This window comes from Seriola dumerili, unplaced genomic scaffold (assembly GCF_002260705.1).
Source record: "Seriola dumerili isolate Sdu_G_001 unplaced genomic scaffold, Sdu_1.0 BDQW01000017.1, whole genome shotgun sequence".
Lineage (NCBI taxonomy): Eukaryota > Metazoa > Chordata > Actinopteri > Carangiformes > Carangidae > Seriola > Seriola dumerili.
The window spans coordinates 14,638,478-14,652,473 of record NW_019174272.1 but is presented as its reverse complement, the minus strand read 5'-3'; the positions used below and the strand labels follow the sequence as shown (position 1 = coordinate 14,652,473).

The 13,996-nt window shown below is 41.6% G+C and overlaps 1 long non-coding RNA gene across 2 annotated transcripts; it reads right to left on the bottom strand.

The window, feature by feature from the left end:
* Positions 1–2,277: 2,277 nt before the first annotated feature.
* Positions 2,278–12,261, bottom strand: LOC111229606. Of its 2 annotated transcripts, none has more exons than XR_002665409.1 (3): positions 12,166–12,261; positions 11,950–12,086; positions 2,278–2,658 (listed from the first exon to the last, which is right to left on the bottom strand). It is a non-coding gene; the product is annotated as an uncharacterized LOC111229606 (long non-coding RNA). The 2 variants fall into 2 exon arrangements; XR_002665410.1 differs by having other exon boundaries at positions 2,278–2,614; positions 12,166–12,259.
* Positions 12,262–13,996: the final 1,735 nt, after the last annotated feature.

Below are 13,996 nucleotides of genomic sequence, written 5' to 3'. Positions count from 1 at the left end.
AATTGGATGCACAAGGCTCAGCAATGTTGTTCTCTAACATGTACCTGATCTCCGCTTCTAACTTTTCACACTTGTCTGGAAAATGTTGTCTGACTGGATGGACCTCTCCCACCTCAATGTCGCTCAATAAGATGAGTACGAGATGGAATGTCACTGGACAGGCAAGGGTAACTTTTAATCAGGTTCACCAACTCTGATTTAGAGCAGGTAAATGTTTCAACATCAAAACAAGATTGGCAAAAGACTCAGTTTTTGAGACGTCCTCTCAATATCCCATTATCTGACATACACAACTTTCCCTCAACTTCTGCCGCCTGATCAAAACGTGGGGGTGAATGAACCACTGGTGCTGCAACAGAGGTAATCAACATCCCCAAACCTGTCACAGAACCACAGGTGATTAGGAGCATTGATGCCGATCAACTATCACGTATTTTCAATGAAAATAAGCCGATAATGACCGGCCCCTCGGGGCATCCCTAGTCTCTGGCAATTTTACACAACTGTGCTAAATTGTAGGGGTCGGCTGTGACTTGTGAGGTAGCGCGGGTCACCCATTAATCAGAAGCTCAGTGGTTCGATCCTCCAGGCCGCGATACATTGTGTCGCTCACAAACCATTTGTTCAAAAGAACAAAGTGAACTGAATAACTTCCTAAAAGTATACATTTAGTTGAACTCAAACTCATTCAAACGTACTGAGTGAGTTTTAAGTCACTGATTCCCTGCGAATGGGATTTGTTTGCACAGATACACAGTCAGTCGCTGAGTGAGTTATTCAGTCAGTCTTTCACTGAACGTACCACACAGTGAATGTGAGTCGTAGGTGATGGTCAGCATCTCAAACTGCCAGAATCAGGCCCAGCAAGGAAACTTTTAATCTTTCATGAAGTTTGGTGTGTCTGTCAAAGCGTCAGCACTTCTGGCTCCGGGAGCTGTGAATCATCAGGAACACATACCGTAAGTTCAGGTCAAGCACTGAATGATGAACCGATCCTAGTCCAAGACACTGAAAATGGGGTTGGAAAACAATTTCCCAACCCCACAGACTCAATCATGTTATTACAGTCAACTATAGTTGAAGCTTTCAGTTTTCAGTGTGATGTTGCAGGTGTGATGTCAATATGAAATCAACAGGTGTTTTCTCTGTTTTTGCTGGGAATTTCATGCGTCACACGTAAATCTAACCCGTTCACATGGGCGCCGAAATGAAAGCCAAGACGCACTTGCCAGACACACACATTACAGCTAGTGTGTTCTCGGCTTCATTCAAAACAAACTAATGGTGGATAAGGGTTTTTTCTGTAAGTTGTAGTCTTAACAACTGTTTTTAAAATGCTAGTGAGACATTAGCAAACCAAGGATGTGATTTTTCTTTAGAGAGGCCGTGGCCAGAACATGGCAGAATAGGGTGAGCTGTTGTACAGCACCAGTAATACCTTGTTTGACAGCATCATTCTTGGTTCACATGGCTGTGTTCTCTAGGATTCTACATTCTGATTGGTTGCTGCTGAACGGCATCATAGCTCACAGCCCACACCACCCAACACACATTGCCAACAAGCGTGCCGCTGCTCGTCTCTTTGACGTAGCATGTTGACATGCCGGTTAGCATCATATACATGAACACTTTATACCTAACATAATACCTAATTTTGGTACAATGTTTACCATGTTCATGTAGCATTTTAGTTTAGCGTGTTAGTATGCTAACATTTTCTAGTTAGACACAAAGTGCAGCTGAGACTAGTTTTGGCCATAAGCCTGAGTATTGAAAAAAAAAAAAAAATTAAGTCTGATGCTTCAGACCAAAGTTATTATGGTCCACCCTGAGGAGACCATGAATGTAAGAACCACATTTACAGCAATCAAGTCTATAGGATTCATTCTCTGAGGACCCTGACTGTCTGTATTTCCTGGTATACTTACAGATGGCTGTTTATTAAAGCCAGGACTGTTTTGGCTTTGTTGCCCCTGCCTCCTGTACTGGATTAGATAATCTATAGACTGTTTAACATCAAGTTGTTCATCTGATTTACTGTTGACCAGGGCACAAAGATGAGTCAAATGGAGCTCTCTACACATTTGGTGTTAAATGAACCACAAATTACCCATTATGAGTTATTACAAACTACAAAAATGAGACAGTTTAAAAGAATAAGATTTTATGTGTTTGTATGAGTATCGTTTTAGTTTTACACCTTTACATGGAGGAATACTGTAACGGGTATGGAGAGAACCCAATAGCAGCACAAGTGAACCAGGTTTTAGTCTGGAAACAGTCTTTATTTGGCAGATCAAAACAGGTACAGAGCTAACCCAAGGATGGCAGCAGAGAACTGGATTCAGGTGAGTATGGCGGGATGTGGATCCAGACCTTGAGACGGAGTCGGTGGGGCTGACGTCACCAGGAGGTGAGCTGGCGAGGCGAAGCTGACAAGGTGGGTCTCTTGGTGGAGCAGGAACAGGCTGAGTGCCAACCAGCCACAGGCAGACGAGGAACAGAAAACAGGCAGGCAATACTCGTAGTCGGGGACAGAAGGCTGGTGGATTCACCGGGGCTGAGACGTGAGGCGAAGGTTGGAGGCAAGTCGGGTCGATACCAGGTTAGCAGTCTGGGAACAAGTGCTGGAGAGTCAGGCATGAGGGCGAAGACCATCTGGCAAAGAGTGAGTGGAGTGAAGCTGCATATCTATTGGCTTGATTGGAGATGGTGAGCAGGTGAGAGCAGCAGGTGAAAGCAGTTAGGCTGATGAGGGGTGTGGCTGAGCAGCAGAGCAGGAGAGGGGCAGAGCAGACTGTGACAGAATACAGTTTGGACTAGTTAAGGACAGGAGTTAAATGTGCAGCAGTAAAGGCTAAATTGAAGGTTGAATGCGAGAGAATGAGAAAGGATAAAGGTTAAAGTAGTGTTCATTTAATTGATGAAAATTATGACAAAATATTCATCAATTACCTTTATTTTCCATTACTAAGACGAGACGATGATGAGATGGCACCAACGTCAATCAGACACCAACGTCATCAGACACCAATTGGCTATATCAAGATGTAGTTTAAAAAATAAAACGTGTCTTTATTTTCATTAGAGGTCTGACACAGTCCTGACAAACCTGGACTTTAGTGTGGGATTTATTGCAGGGCTGCTGTGCAAAGTTCTTTTTGATTGCAAAGGTTTTTCCTTGTTCTGGACTTTTCACCTCTCTCATATCTGGATTTTTTTGTTTAAATCAAAAACATCAGAGCAGACTCGCTCTCTGCAAAGCTGCATTCTTATTCATACAACCTGCCATTTCATATTATCAGGTTAAAGGGAGTTAAAGGACAAAGACCTTTAAAAAAAGACAAACATGTTCTGTCACACTACAGACAGCGAGGACAGCAGTGTGAGATGCCACTCACAAAACTATCATCACTCTGCAGACACACAGTGACAACTCACAGTGCCCTCCAGGCCTCTGTCTGAGTGTACACCTTCAACATATGTCACACCTTTACATGTTCATAATGAAAGGCTTCATCTTTACATAAAGCAGAGAAATCTGTACATTGTATAATTATAGTTGACATTTAAGTTCATCACCTTGAAACACGTCAAAACAGATTCCTCTCAGTCTGTATGCAAATCAGACCCTCCACTCCCGTCTGACTATAGCTTGTCAGAGAACATATGAGAACAGATTCTGGGGCATATGTGTCCGCACATAAAGACATCACATTCTGGTTGAAGGACCTGGTTTAAGTCCTCATCCCAGTGTAAAGAATCCTGAACACATGACCTTGGGCCTCATGTACATACGATGCATAGAATTCATACTGAAATGTGGACACAACACTCCTCCCTCTCTCAGCCCTAAATTTAATATGCTAATGAGTATAAATGCCTGGACAACCCCTCTCTTCAAAATCAGGAAAAATTGCAAAACCAAGTTGCCAAAAAGATACACTTCAGTGAGTATGAGGAGGAGGAGTCATTTTGCTTTCAGAGGTAGAGTCCAGAAAAAAGGTTTTATTCTGCACTTTGTCCTCTATCATTAATAATGACAGAAAACAGAAGTGCCGTGACAGACAATTTATGTTTGGACTTTATTATTGGTTTTGGTCATGGTAATTTCCTTTTTTATTTTGTAGTTACTTTCCTTGTGTCATGATGTTTTTACTTCCTGTCTTTGTCTTGTTTCCCTCCAATTTGATTGTCTGCCCCACCCTAATGTGTTTCACCTATGTTCAATCACCCTCGCCTCCCTTGTGTCTTTTTAGTCTCTGTGCTCCCCTCTGTCTGAGTCTGTTCATCCTGCTTTATCCTGTTTTACCCTGTGGAACTTCTGTTTCCTTGCGTCCCTTACTCCTGTGCTCCTTGTGTTTTCGGTAGAGTAAAGTTATTTCACTCCAACTTCCAGCATTTATGTTTTGTCTGCATTTGGGTCCTGATAACAAAACATGACACGAGCTGCTAAACCGGGGGGGTCCTGACATGTCCTGCATCAGAATCATTTTTCTTGAACTTTATGCACATTCTCTTGGTTGAAATTAGTAAAAATGTTTACAGTAGTATTTTGTTTATTTCACACACTATTTACATCCATGCGCTGTTATCAATAGACACTCAGATGGAATGAAGCAATACGCCAGGCAAAAGGTGAGACTATCCAAATCTTTTCCGACATTACGCATTCGTTTATTGACAGAAATAAATGACTCACACCGACAAACGAGCTTGTCGGAAAGCTCTGATTCCACTGAGGAGTAATGATGCTCTAAAGACAGTGATATATTTTGGGACATATGGATCCCAAAAGTTGATTTAACTTATGAAGTAATTACTCATCAAGAAGCCACCATCACTCACCCTGTCAGCCTGTAGCCTGTTCATGACCATGCTGTTTGTTAGGAGAAATGAGCTGTGGGTTGATCCAGGTCATCTTGCCACAATATTAATCACAATAGTTTTGCATCACATATTTGCACGTTTATAAAATGAAGATATTTTCTATTGACATAAGTTAATAAAAGTTAATAATAACACCTTTATATCAGTGTGTGTGCAGTCGATCGATCCAATTACATCAGGGAAAGCAGCTCCGGCGGCTATAATGCAAATTGCACTGCAATATTATCCTGGTTAACAACATCATATGGGAACATAATAAAACTGGATTATATACGGATGATCCCATCCCGTACATGGTGCGGCTCAAGGATGACTGGCACAGTCCAGACTGGTCTGCCTGTTCTCTAAAAATCTCAATACCTGTTCCCTTCTAATTCCGCCATTCGCTATTTCCTCTAAGTCAAAAGCTGCCATCATTATCAGTGGTGGTGATTCCAGTGGTGATTGTCAAGAATGAAAATGTAGAACAAAGACTCTAATCTGCCCTTCCAGTAACACACATCCAGCAAATCATCTCCACTGCAGATCCTCTGCTCAACTCCATCACTGCCTTCATTGTGAATGAAAGAAGGTAAAAACATGGACTCCATGGTGCTACTCTCCTGCAATTTGAATTTGCAATTTGAATAATGGGTTGAAGTCTTATCAGAAACCACTGTGGAAGGTTATCAGAGCGACAATCATTTCATCAGTGGTCACCAACCTGTGGACTGGGACTGTACAGTTCCTGCTAGTTTGCTAGTGCAAGTTTAAAGTTCTGCCAAATTGCTAATGCATCAATAATTATCATCTATCGATTTATGCAGAAATATAACTGAGAGAGGCAATAATTCTGCAATAATGAGAACTTTGAATACTTTGTTCTCAATACTTATGTACTTTTACCTAGGTATCATTTTGAATGTGGAACTTGTAATGGACCATTTAATGATGATGTAATGTGCATATGCATGTTTTTGACCGGCCAGTGCAGTGCACTGTTGGTTGACGTTGCAAATCTTTTCCAGACATCAGTGTTTGGGTCTCAATGAAGAGAATGAGGAGGCCTCAGACCCCACGACTGAAAAGCAAACATCACCTGGTGTCAAAGTTCACCTCCATCCATCCATCCACATTCTGCTGCTTATCTAGAGTCGGGTCATGGTGGCATCAGGTTAAGGTCGTCGAGATGTCCCTCACCCCAGTGACATTCTCCAGCTCCTCCTGGAAGCCGAGTCATTTCCAGGCCACATGACATACAGTACAGTATATAGGGCTCTGTTTCAACTGTCTGAGAGACACGGTCTGAAGCCCACGGTACAAGTGCATGTAGGACATGCCCAGATCCACCTTTTCTAGTTTCACAGGGGAAAAAAATCGGTGCTGCACCAGGCGCATGATTCTAGTCTTGTATGTAATCTCACAATGTATGAATCTCTTTACCCCTGCCCCGCACCTAATACCAGGGGCAAATCCAGAAATGGACAGACTCCAGCCTCTCCACGAGTTTGGTTCCAGAGCCAGAACTGTGCATGGAGCTCTAGTTGGTACACCCTGATTCCGATCCGTGCTGGTGGTGAGATTAGTGAACTATCAGGCACGGGATTCCCATCTTTTATTTTATTTTATTTATTTATTTATTTATTTTTATTCTAAACCAATTGTCAGAATTAAAAAATAAAAACAAGAATATCAAATTGAACGAAACACACATTTTTGAAGAATTAAGAAAGGTAGTCAGGTGCAGTGACATGCAGTCAGGGGAGGCAGGTGAGGCACTGCCTCACCTGCCATCATGGAAAGAAAAAAAAAGTAAAAAGAAAAAAAATTAATTAAATTGTTATATGTATACAGTGATTATACTATAAAGTTATTTTCCATTTAACTTCACCAGTTTTAGATTATTTTTATTCAAAATCGCTGAATTTTGACATTTACCGTTCAAATACTGAGAAGAGACTTGCGGTGAGGCAGCAGCCAGCTGAGCCTCACCATGGATTGCGCAATGACTCGGCTAACTGCTGGCCTGCTGTGCAGTGAGACCGTATTGCTATCTCTCTGTATGTCGCTATTAAAATGTTCAAACACTTTTGCTATATGAATTATATTATAAATTTCCATAGTTTAGTTAGCTGAGGTATATTATGTACAGTGTATTTTATCAACAACTGTATCATAAAACGGCTGCGAAGACGCACTGGGTGAGGCACGCAGTTCTCCTGCCTCATAGTAGAGGGCGCTAGTGATGAAGTCAGTGCCTCACCAGCCATGAACCTCACCGCACGTCACTGGTCAGGTGGCACAGTAAAGGTAAATATTTCAAAATAAAAGCCAAGAGGGTAGCCTTAAAGTACACGGACCTGCTGCACCCTCAGCACAAAATCACAAGTTTATTTTTGTGACCTTTAGACAGTTGAGAAACAGCTGTTGTGAATACACAGTGTCATGAACTCAAAATACAAGACTAAAGAAGGTATATATATTCAAAAATATTCGGTTATTTTATCACTAACAAACAGAACCATAACATGGGCAAGTATCACATTTTACTGTTCTGAACAGTAACAACCGTCTATTGTTTTTGGCCTATTACAGAAAAATCCAAATACCTGCTACCCATTGCTACATGTTCTCCCCCCTCCACCTATTTGGTGCCTACACGAGCATTTTAAAGAGAGCAGGACAGACAGACAGGAAGAAAGAGAGGAAGGCATAAATATGGGCAACAGTTAAACACATCTCAGTCAGCTGTTACATTTTCAGACCCTTTTATATGTTGAATATCCAAATGATAGGGCAAAAATAAAAAAAACTGATAAGGATGTTGTAAGTGCAGACAGTTCACCATGAAGCAACTCATCATGTCCCTGTGACTAGTACCACACTTGTGGTAATTAAACTGTCAGAGGTCTGACCCACAGACAGAAGCTGCTGACACTTAATCAGCCTGTGGATCTTTGGATCTTTGGCTGTTTTGGTTGTAGGACACAAACACCACAGAGACAAGAATGCTGCAGCGCTGGATTTATACAAAACCATGGTGTCAACATCGTAACTAACCAGTTTGTGTTGGATTTAACTCTCTGTACACCTGACTTCATCCTTCATCATGCAGGGACTGCTGAGGTGAAATGATAGAATAATTGTACATAAGTTATCTCATATTGTCTACTATTTTGTATTAACCATTTCATAATAACTGTGTGTGTGTGCAGTCTGCTTTGTTTTTGAGCTGTCTTACAGGAAACCACAGCTGAATGTCTGATAAGTCAACCAGAGTATGAGCAATTTCGGAGGAAACAGGAAGTGCACTCAAGATGAACCCAGTCTAGGCTGGTTTCACTTCATACATTGCAAAAGTTGATGCACGTTTATGCTAATGTTTTAAGCGCACTTCATGTTGCCGCTGTGTGACCCCTGCCCTTTAGAGCAGCAACATGCATGTAACTAGGGAATGCCTAAAGATAATAAAAAGAAAGGGTTCGGCGGAGTATGCTTCAGAGCGGTTGGAGATTGTAACTGAGCATATCTCTGTCCGTTCTCCTTGCAAGAAACAACTCTAACACTGTGTCTTGTTCTCTTTTGTCTAGTATTCTGAATGTCACTGGTTGGATAAACCTGACATTTACTTGGTACTTCGAGCCGGATATGCAGTGGTGACTCAGACCGAGGTGTTAAAAGCAAGACAGCTACCCTCACATCTCTCAGCACAAGCTGCTGAGCTTATAGCACTGACTGAAGCTTGTAAACTGATGACAAATAAAGATGCAACTATTTATACTGATAGCCAATATGCGTTTGCTACAGTTCATACCTTTGCACAATATTGGAAAAATAGAGGAATGGTTACCTCGACTGGAAAACCAGTAACACATGCAACCTTGCTGAAAGAGCTATTACAAGCAGTGCAGTTACCTAAAACGTTGGCAATATGTAAATGTGCGGCACACACCTCAGGGACGAACGAAGTATCCCTGGGAAATGCGTTCGCGGACAAAACAGCAAAAGCAGCCGCTGAAGACAGCTAGATGTGCTATCTTTAGAGGAAGACGCTAACATAGACAATAATACGTTAACAGATATGCAACAACAAAGCACGCAACAAGAAAAAGACACATGGATAAAAAACGGTGCGACGCTACAAAATGACACATACGTGTGACCGGAAAACAAACCCATCCTACCAAAAAACCTATACAAATGGGCAGCAATATTGAGCCATGGTGTAACACATGTCTCAACAGGAGGGATGGTAGGACAGATACATCAATATTTTACCACATATGGTTTTAACTCTTATTCAAAAAATTTTTGTAGGGCATGTTTAACATGTGCTAAACATAATCCACAGGGAAACTTAAGACCACGAAGGGGCCGTTTCCCCACAGCTCAATATCCGTTTCAAGTAATCCATATGGACTTTATAGAGTTAAACCAAAGTGAAGGGAAAAAGTATTGCCTAGTCATAGTTGATGCGTTTTCAAAATGGACTGAAATATTCCCCACAAAACACCCTGATGCATTTTTGCATGCACCTTTGTTTTTTGTGATTCACCTGCAGTTTACTGTTACATCGTAACTAACCAGTTTGTGTTGGATTTAACTCTCTGTACACCTGACTTCATCCTTCATCATGCAGCGACTGCTGAGGTGAAATGATAGAATAATTGTACATAAGTTATCTCATATTGTCTACTATTTCGTATTAACCATTTCATAATAACTGTGTGTGTGTGCAGTCTGCTTTGTTTTTGAGCTGTCTTACAGGAAACCACAGCTGAATGTCTGATAAGTCAACCAGAGTATGAGCAATTTCGGAGGAAACAGGAAGTGCACTCAAGATGAACCCAGTCTAGGCTCGTTTCACTTCATACATTGCAAAGGTTGATGCACGTTTATGCTAATGTTTTAAGCGCACTTCATGTTGCCGCTGTGTGACCCCTGCCCTTTAGAGCAGCAACATGCATGTAACTAGGGAATGCCTAAAGATAATAAAAAGAAAGGGTTCGGCGGAGTATGCTTCAGAGCGGTTGGAGATTGTAACTGAGCATATCTCTGTCCGTTCTCCTTGCAAGAAACAACTCTAACACTGTGTCTTGTTCTCTTTTGTCTAGTATTCTGAATGTCACTGGTTGGATAAACCTGACATTTACTTGGTACTTCGAGCCGGATATGCAGTGGTGACTCAGACCGAGGTGTTAAAAGCAAGACAGCTACCCTCACATCTCTCAGCACAAGCTGCTGAGCTTATAGCACTGACTGAAGCTTGTAAACTGATGACAAATAAAGATGCAACTATTTATACTGATAGCCAATATGCGTTTGCTACAGTTCATACCTTTGCACAATATTGGAAAAATAGAGGAATGGTTACCTCGACTGGAAAACCAGTAACACATGCAACCTTGCTGAAAGAGCTATTACAAGCAGTGCAGTTACCTAAAACGTTGGCAATATGTAAATGTGCGGCACACACCTCAGGGACGAACGAAGTATCCCTGGGAAATGCGTTCGCGGACAAAACAGCAAAAGCAGCCGCTGAAGACAGCTAGATGTGCTATCTTTAGAGGAAGACGCTAACATAGACAATAATACGTTAACAGATATGCAACAACAAAGCACGCAACAAGAAAAAGACACATGGATAAAAAACGGTGCAACGCTACAAAATGACACATACGTGTGACCGGAAAACAAACCCATCCTACCAAAAAACCTATACAAATGGGCAGCAATATTGAGCCATGGTGTAACACATGTCTCAACAGGAGGGATGGTAGGACAGATACATCAATATTTTACCACATATGGTTTTAACTCTTATTCAAAAAATTTTTGTGGGGCATGTTTAACATGTGCTAAACATAATCCACAGGGAAACTTAAGACCACGAAAGGGCCGTTTCCCCACAGCTCAATATCCGTTTCAAGTAATCCATATGGACTTTATAGAGTTAAACCAAAGTGAAGGGAAAAAGTATTGCCTAGTCATAGTTGATGCGTTTTCAAAATGGACTGAAATATTCCCCACAAAACACCCTGATGCACTAACGGTGGCTAAAGCGTTGTGCAAGGATATCATACCAAGGTATGGGATCCCTGAGAGAATATATAGTGATAACGGGACTCATTTTGTCAATCAAATTGTCAAAAAGGTTGGAACAATGTTTCATATAAACTTAAAAAATCACTGTGCTTACCATCCACAAAGTGCAGGTCTAGTGGAACGAACAAACAGAACTATCAAAAATAGATTAAGGAAGTGCATTGAGGAAACGAAACTTAGTTAAGCTCTACATAAACATTACATCTACTTCGGGGTTAACTCCATACGAAACCCTGTTTGGCAGACCCTATAGGCTGCCTCAATTTAAGAATCAGTGGGAAATAGATGAGGAAGCTAACTTAGCAGACTACATGAGAAAAATATTAGAAAAACAGAAACAAAAACTTGCTGATGAGAATCCTTCTGTCTCCCAACAGGTAATCCAGCTAGTTGAACCAGGAGACTGGGTGCTAATAAAAAGCATAAAGAAGAAACACTGGCATTCACCTAAGTGGGAAGGTCCCTATCAAGTATTGCTAACAACTCCCACTGCGGTAAAAATAGCAGAAAGATCAACTTGGGTTCATCTGACCCATTGTAAAAAGGTCATTTCGGTTGAAAACTCCGATAGGGGAGGTGAGCCAAAGACTGATAATAGGGTGGATCCAGACGTGTAGAGGCTGGATAGACCCGAAAGTCAGTGAAGAGTTTATAAGACACCGAACCCAGTAGAGGAGGAAACATTTCAGCAGCAATGACTCCCAAAGGGTTAAGGAACGCCATCCTAGGTTGGATGGTGACGCTTTTCCTAATTGTAACCTTTCTGTTCATGTGGTACTTATGGGAACCACCAAAAGAGGGATTAAATAGAAATAGGACTCCTAATACAACTCAGCAAAATATAACTCACGAAAGGCACAGACGTAGCACAGATTCAGAATGCGGAGAAGACATACAGACAAAACATACTGGCTTAGTTTTCTGCGCGCCACAAAATCAAACCACGGCAATAATAATACCTTATGGCTCACTCACCAATAATGCTGGTTCTAAGGGGCAGAGTTGGGTTGAGGCCTACAACTGGTATGCTACCACAGGAACAGGATGGGGATCACTGATTGGTGAAACTGGACATGACTGGTCCAGTTGGTCACTAGATTCCGCTGCAGAAACTAGGAAAAAGTTCAGTATTAGCAAAAATAGTCAAGGTCTGGTGTTGAGCTACAATACGATAACCACTGTCTGCCTCACCGTATCCTTATGGGCTCATTCCAACGGTAGAGACCCCCAGTTCAAAGTCGCGTTATGCTACAAAGACCAGCTTAAACCTAGTATGCCTAGTATGGCTGATAAGTCAACCAGAGTATGAGCTATTTCGGAGGAAACAGGAAGTGCACTCAAGGTGAACCCAGTCTAGGCTGGTTTCACTTCATACATTGCAAAGGTTGATGCACGTTTATGCTAATGTTTTAAGCGCACTTCATGTTGCCGCTGTGTGACCCCTGCCCTTTAGAGCAGCAACATGCATGTAACTAGGGAATGCCTAAAGATAATAAAAAGAAAGGGTTCGGCGGAGTATGCTTCAGAGCGGTTGGAGATTGTAACTGAGCATATCTCTGTCCGTTCTCCTTGCAAGAAACAACTCTAACACTGTGTCTTGTTCTCTTTTGTCTAGTATTCTGAATGTCACTGGTTGGATAAACCTGACATTTACTTGATACTTCGAGCCGGATATGCAGTGGTGACTCAGACCGAGGTGTTAAAAGCAAGACAGCTACCCTCACATCTCTCAGCACAAGCTGCTGAGCTTATAGCACTGACTGAAGCTTGTAAACTGATGACAAATAAAGATGCAACTATTTATACTGATAGCCAATATGCGTTTGCTACAGTTCATACCTTTGCACAATATTGGAAAAATAGAGGAATGGTTACCTCGACTGGAAAACCAGTAACACATGCAACCTTGCTGAAAGAGCTATTACAAGCAGTGCAGTTACCTAAAACGTTGGCAATATGTAAATGTGCGGCACACACCTCAGGGACGAACGAAGTATCCCTGGGAAATGCGTTCGCGGACAAAACAGCAAAAGCAGCCGCTGAAGACAGCTAGATGTGCTATCTTTAGAGGAAGACGCTAACATAGACAATAATACGTTAACAGATATGCAACAACAAAGCACGCAACAAGAAAAAGACACATGGATAAAAAACGGTGCGACGCTACAAAATGACACATACGTGTGACCGGAAAACAAACCCATCCTACCAAAAAACCTATACAAATGGGCAGCAATATTGAGCCATGGTGTAACACATGTCTCAACAGGAGGGATGGTAGGACAGATACATCAATATTTTACCACATATGGTTTTAACTCTTATTCAAAAAATTTTTGTAGGGCATGTTTAACATGTGCTAAACATAATCCACAGGGAAACTTAAGACCACGAAGGGGCCGTTTCCCCACAGCTCAATATCCGTTTCAAGTAATCCATATGGACTTTATAGAGTTAAACCAAAGTGAAGGGAAAAAGTATTGCCTAGTCATAGTTGATGCGTTTTCAAAATGGACTGAAATATTCCCCACAAAACACCCTGATGCATTTTTGCATGCACCTTTGTTTTTTGTGATTCACCTGCAGTTTACTGTTACATCGTAACTAACCAGTTTGTGTTGGATTTAACTCTCTGTACACCTGACTTCATCCTTCATCATGCAGCGACTGCTGAGGTGAAATGATAGAATAATTGTACATAAGTTATCTCATATTGTCTACTATTTCGTATTAACCATTTCATAATAACTGTGTGTGTGTGCAGTCTGCTTTGTTTTTGAGCTGTCTTACAGGAAACCACAGCTGAATGTCTGATAAGTCAACCAGAGTATGAGCAATTTCGGAGGAAACAGGAAGTGCACTCAAGATGAACCCAGTCTAGGCTCGTTTCACTTCATAAATTGCAAAGGTTGATGCACGTTTATGCTAATGTTTTAAGCGCACTTCATGTTGCCGCTGTGTGACCCCTGCCCTTTAGAGCAGCAACATGCATGTAACTAGGGAATGCCTAAAGATAATAAAA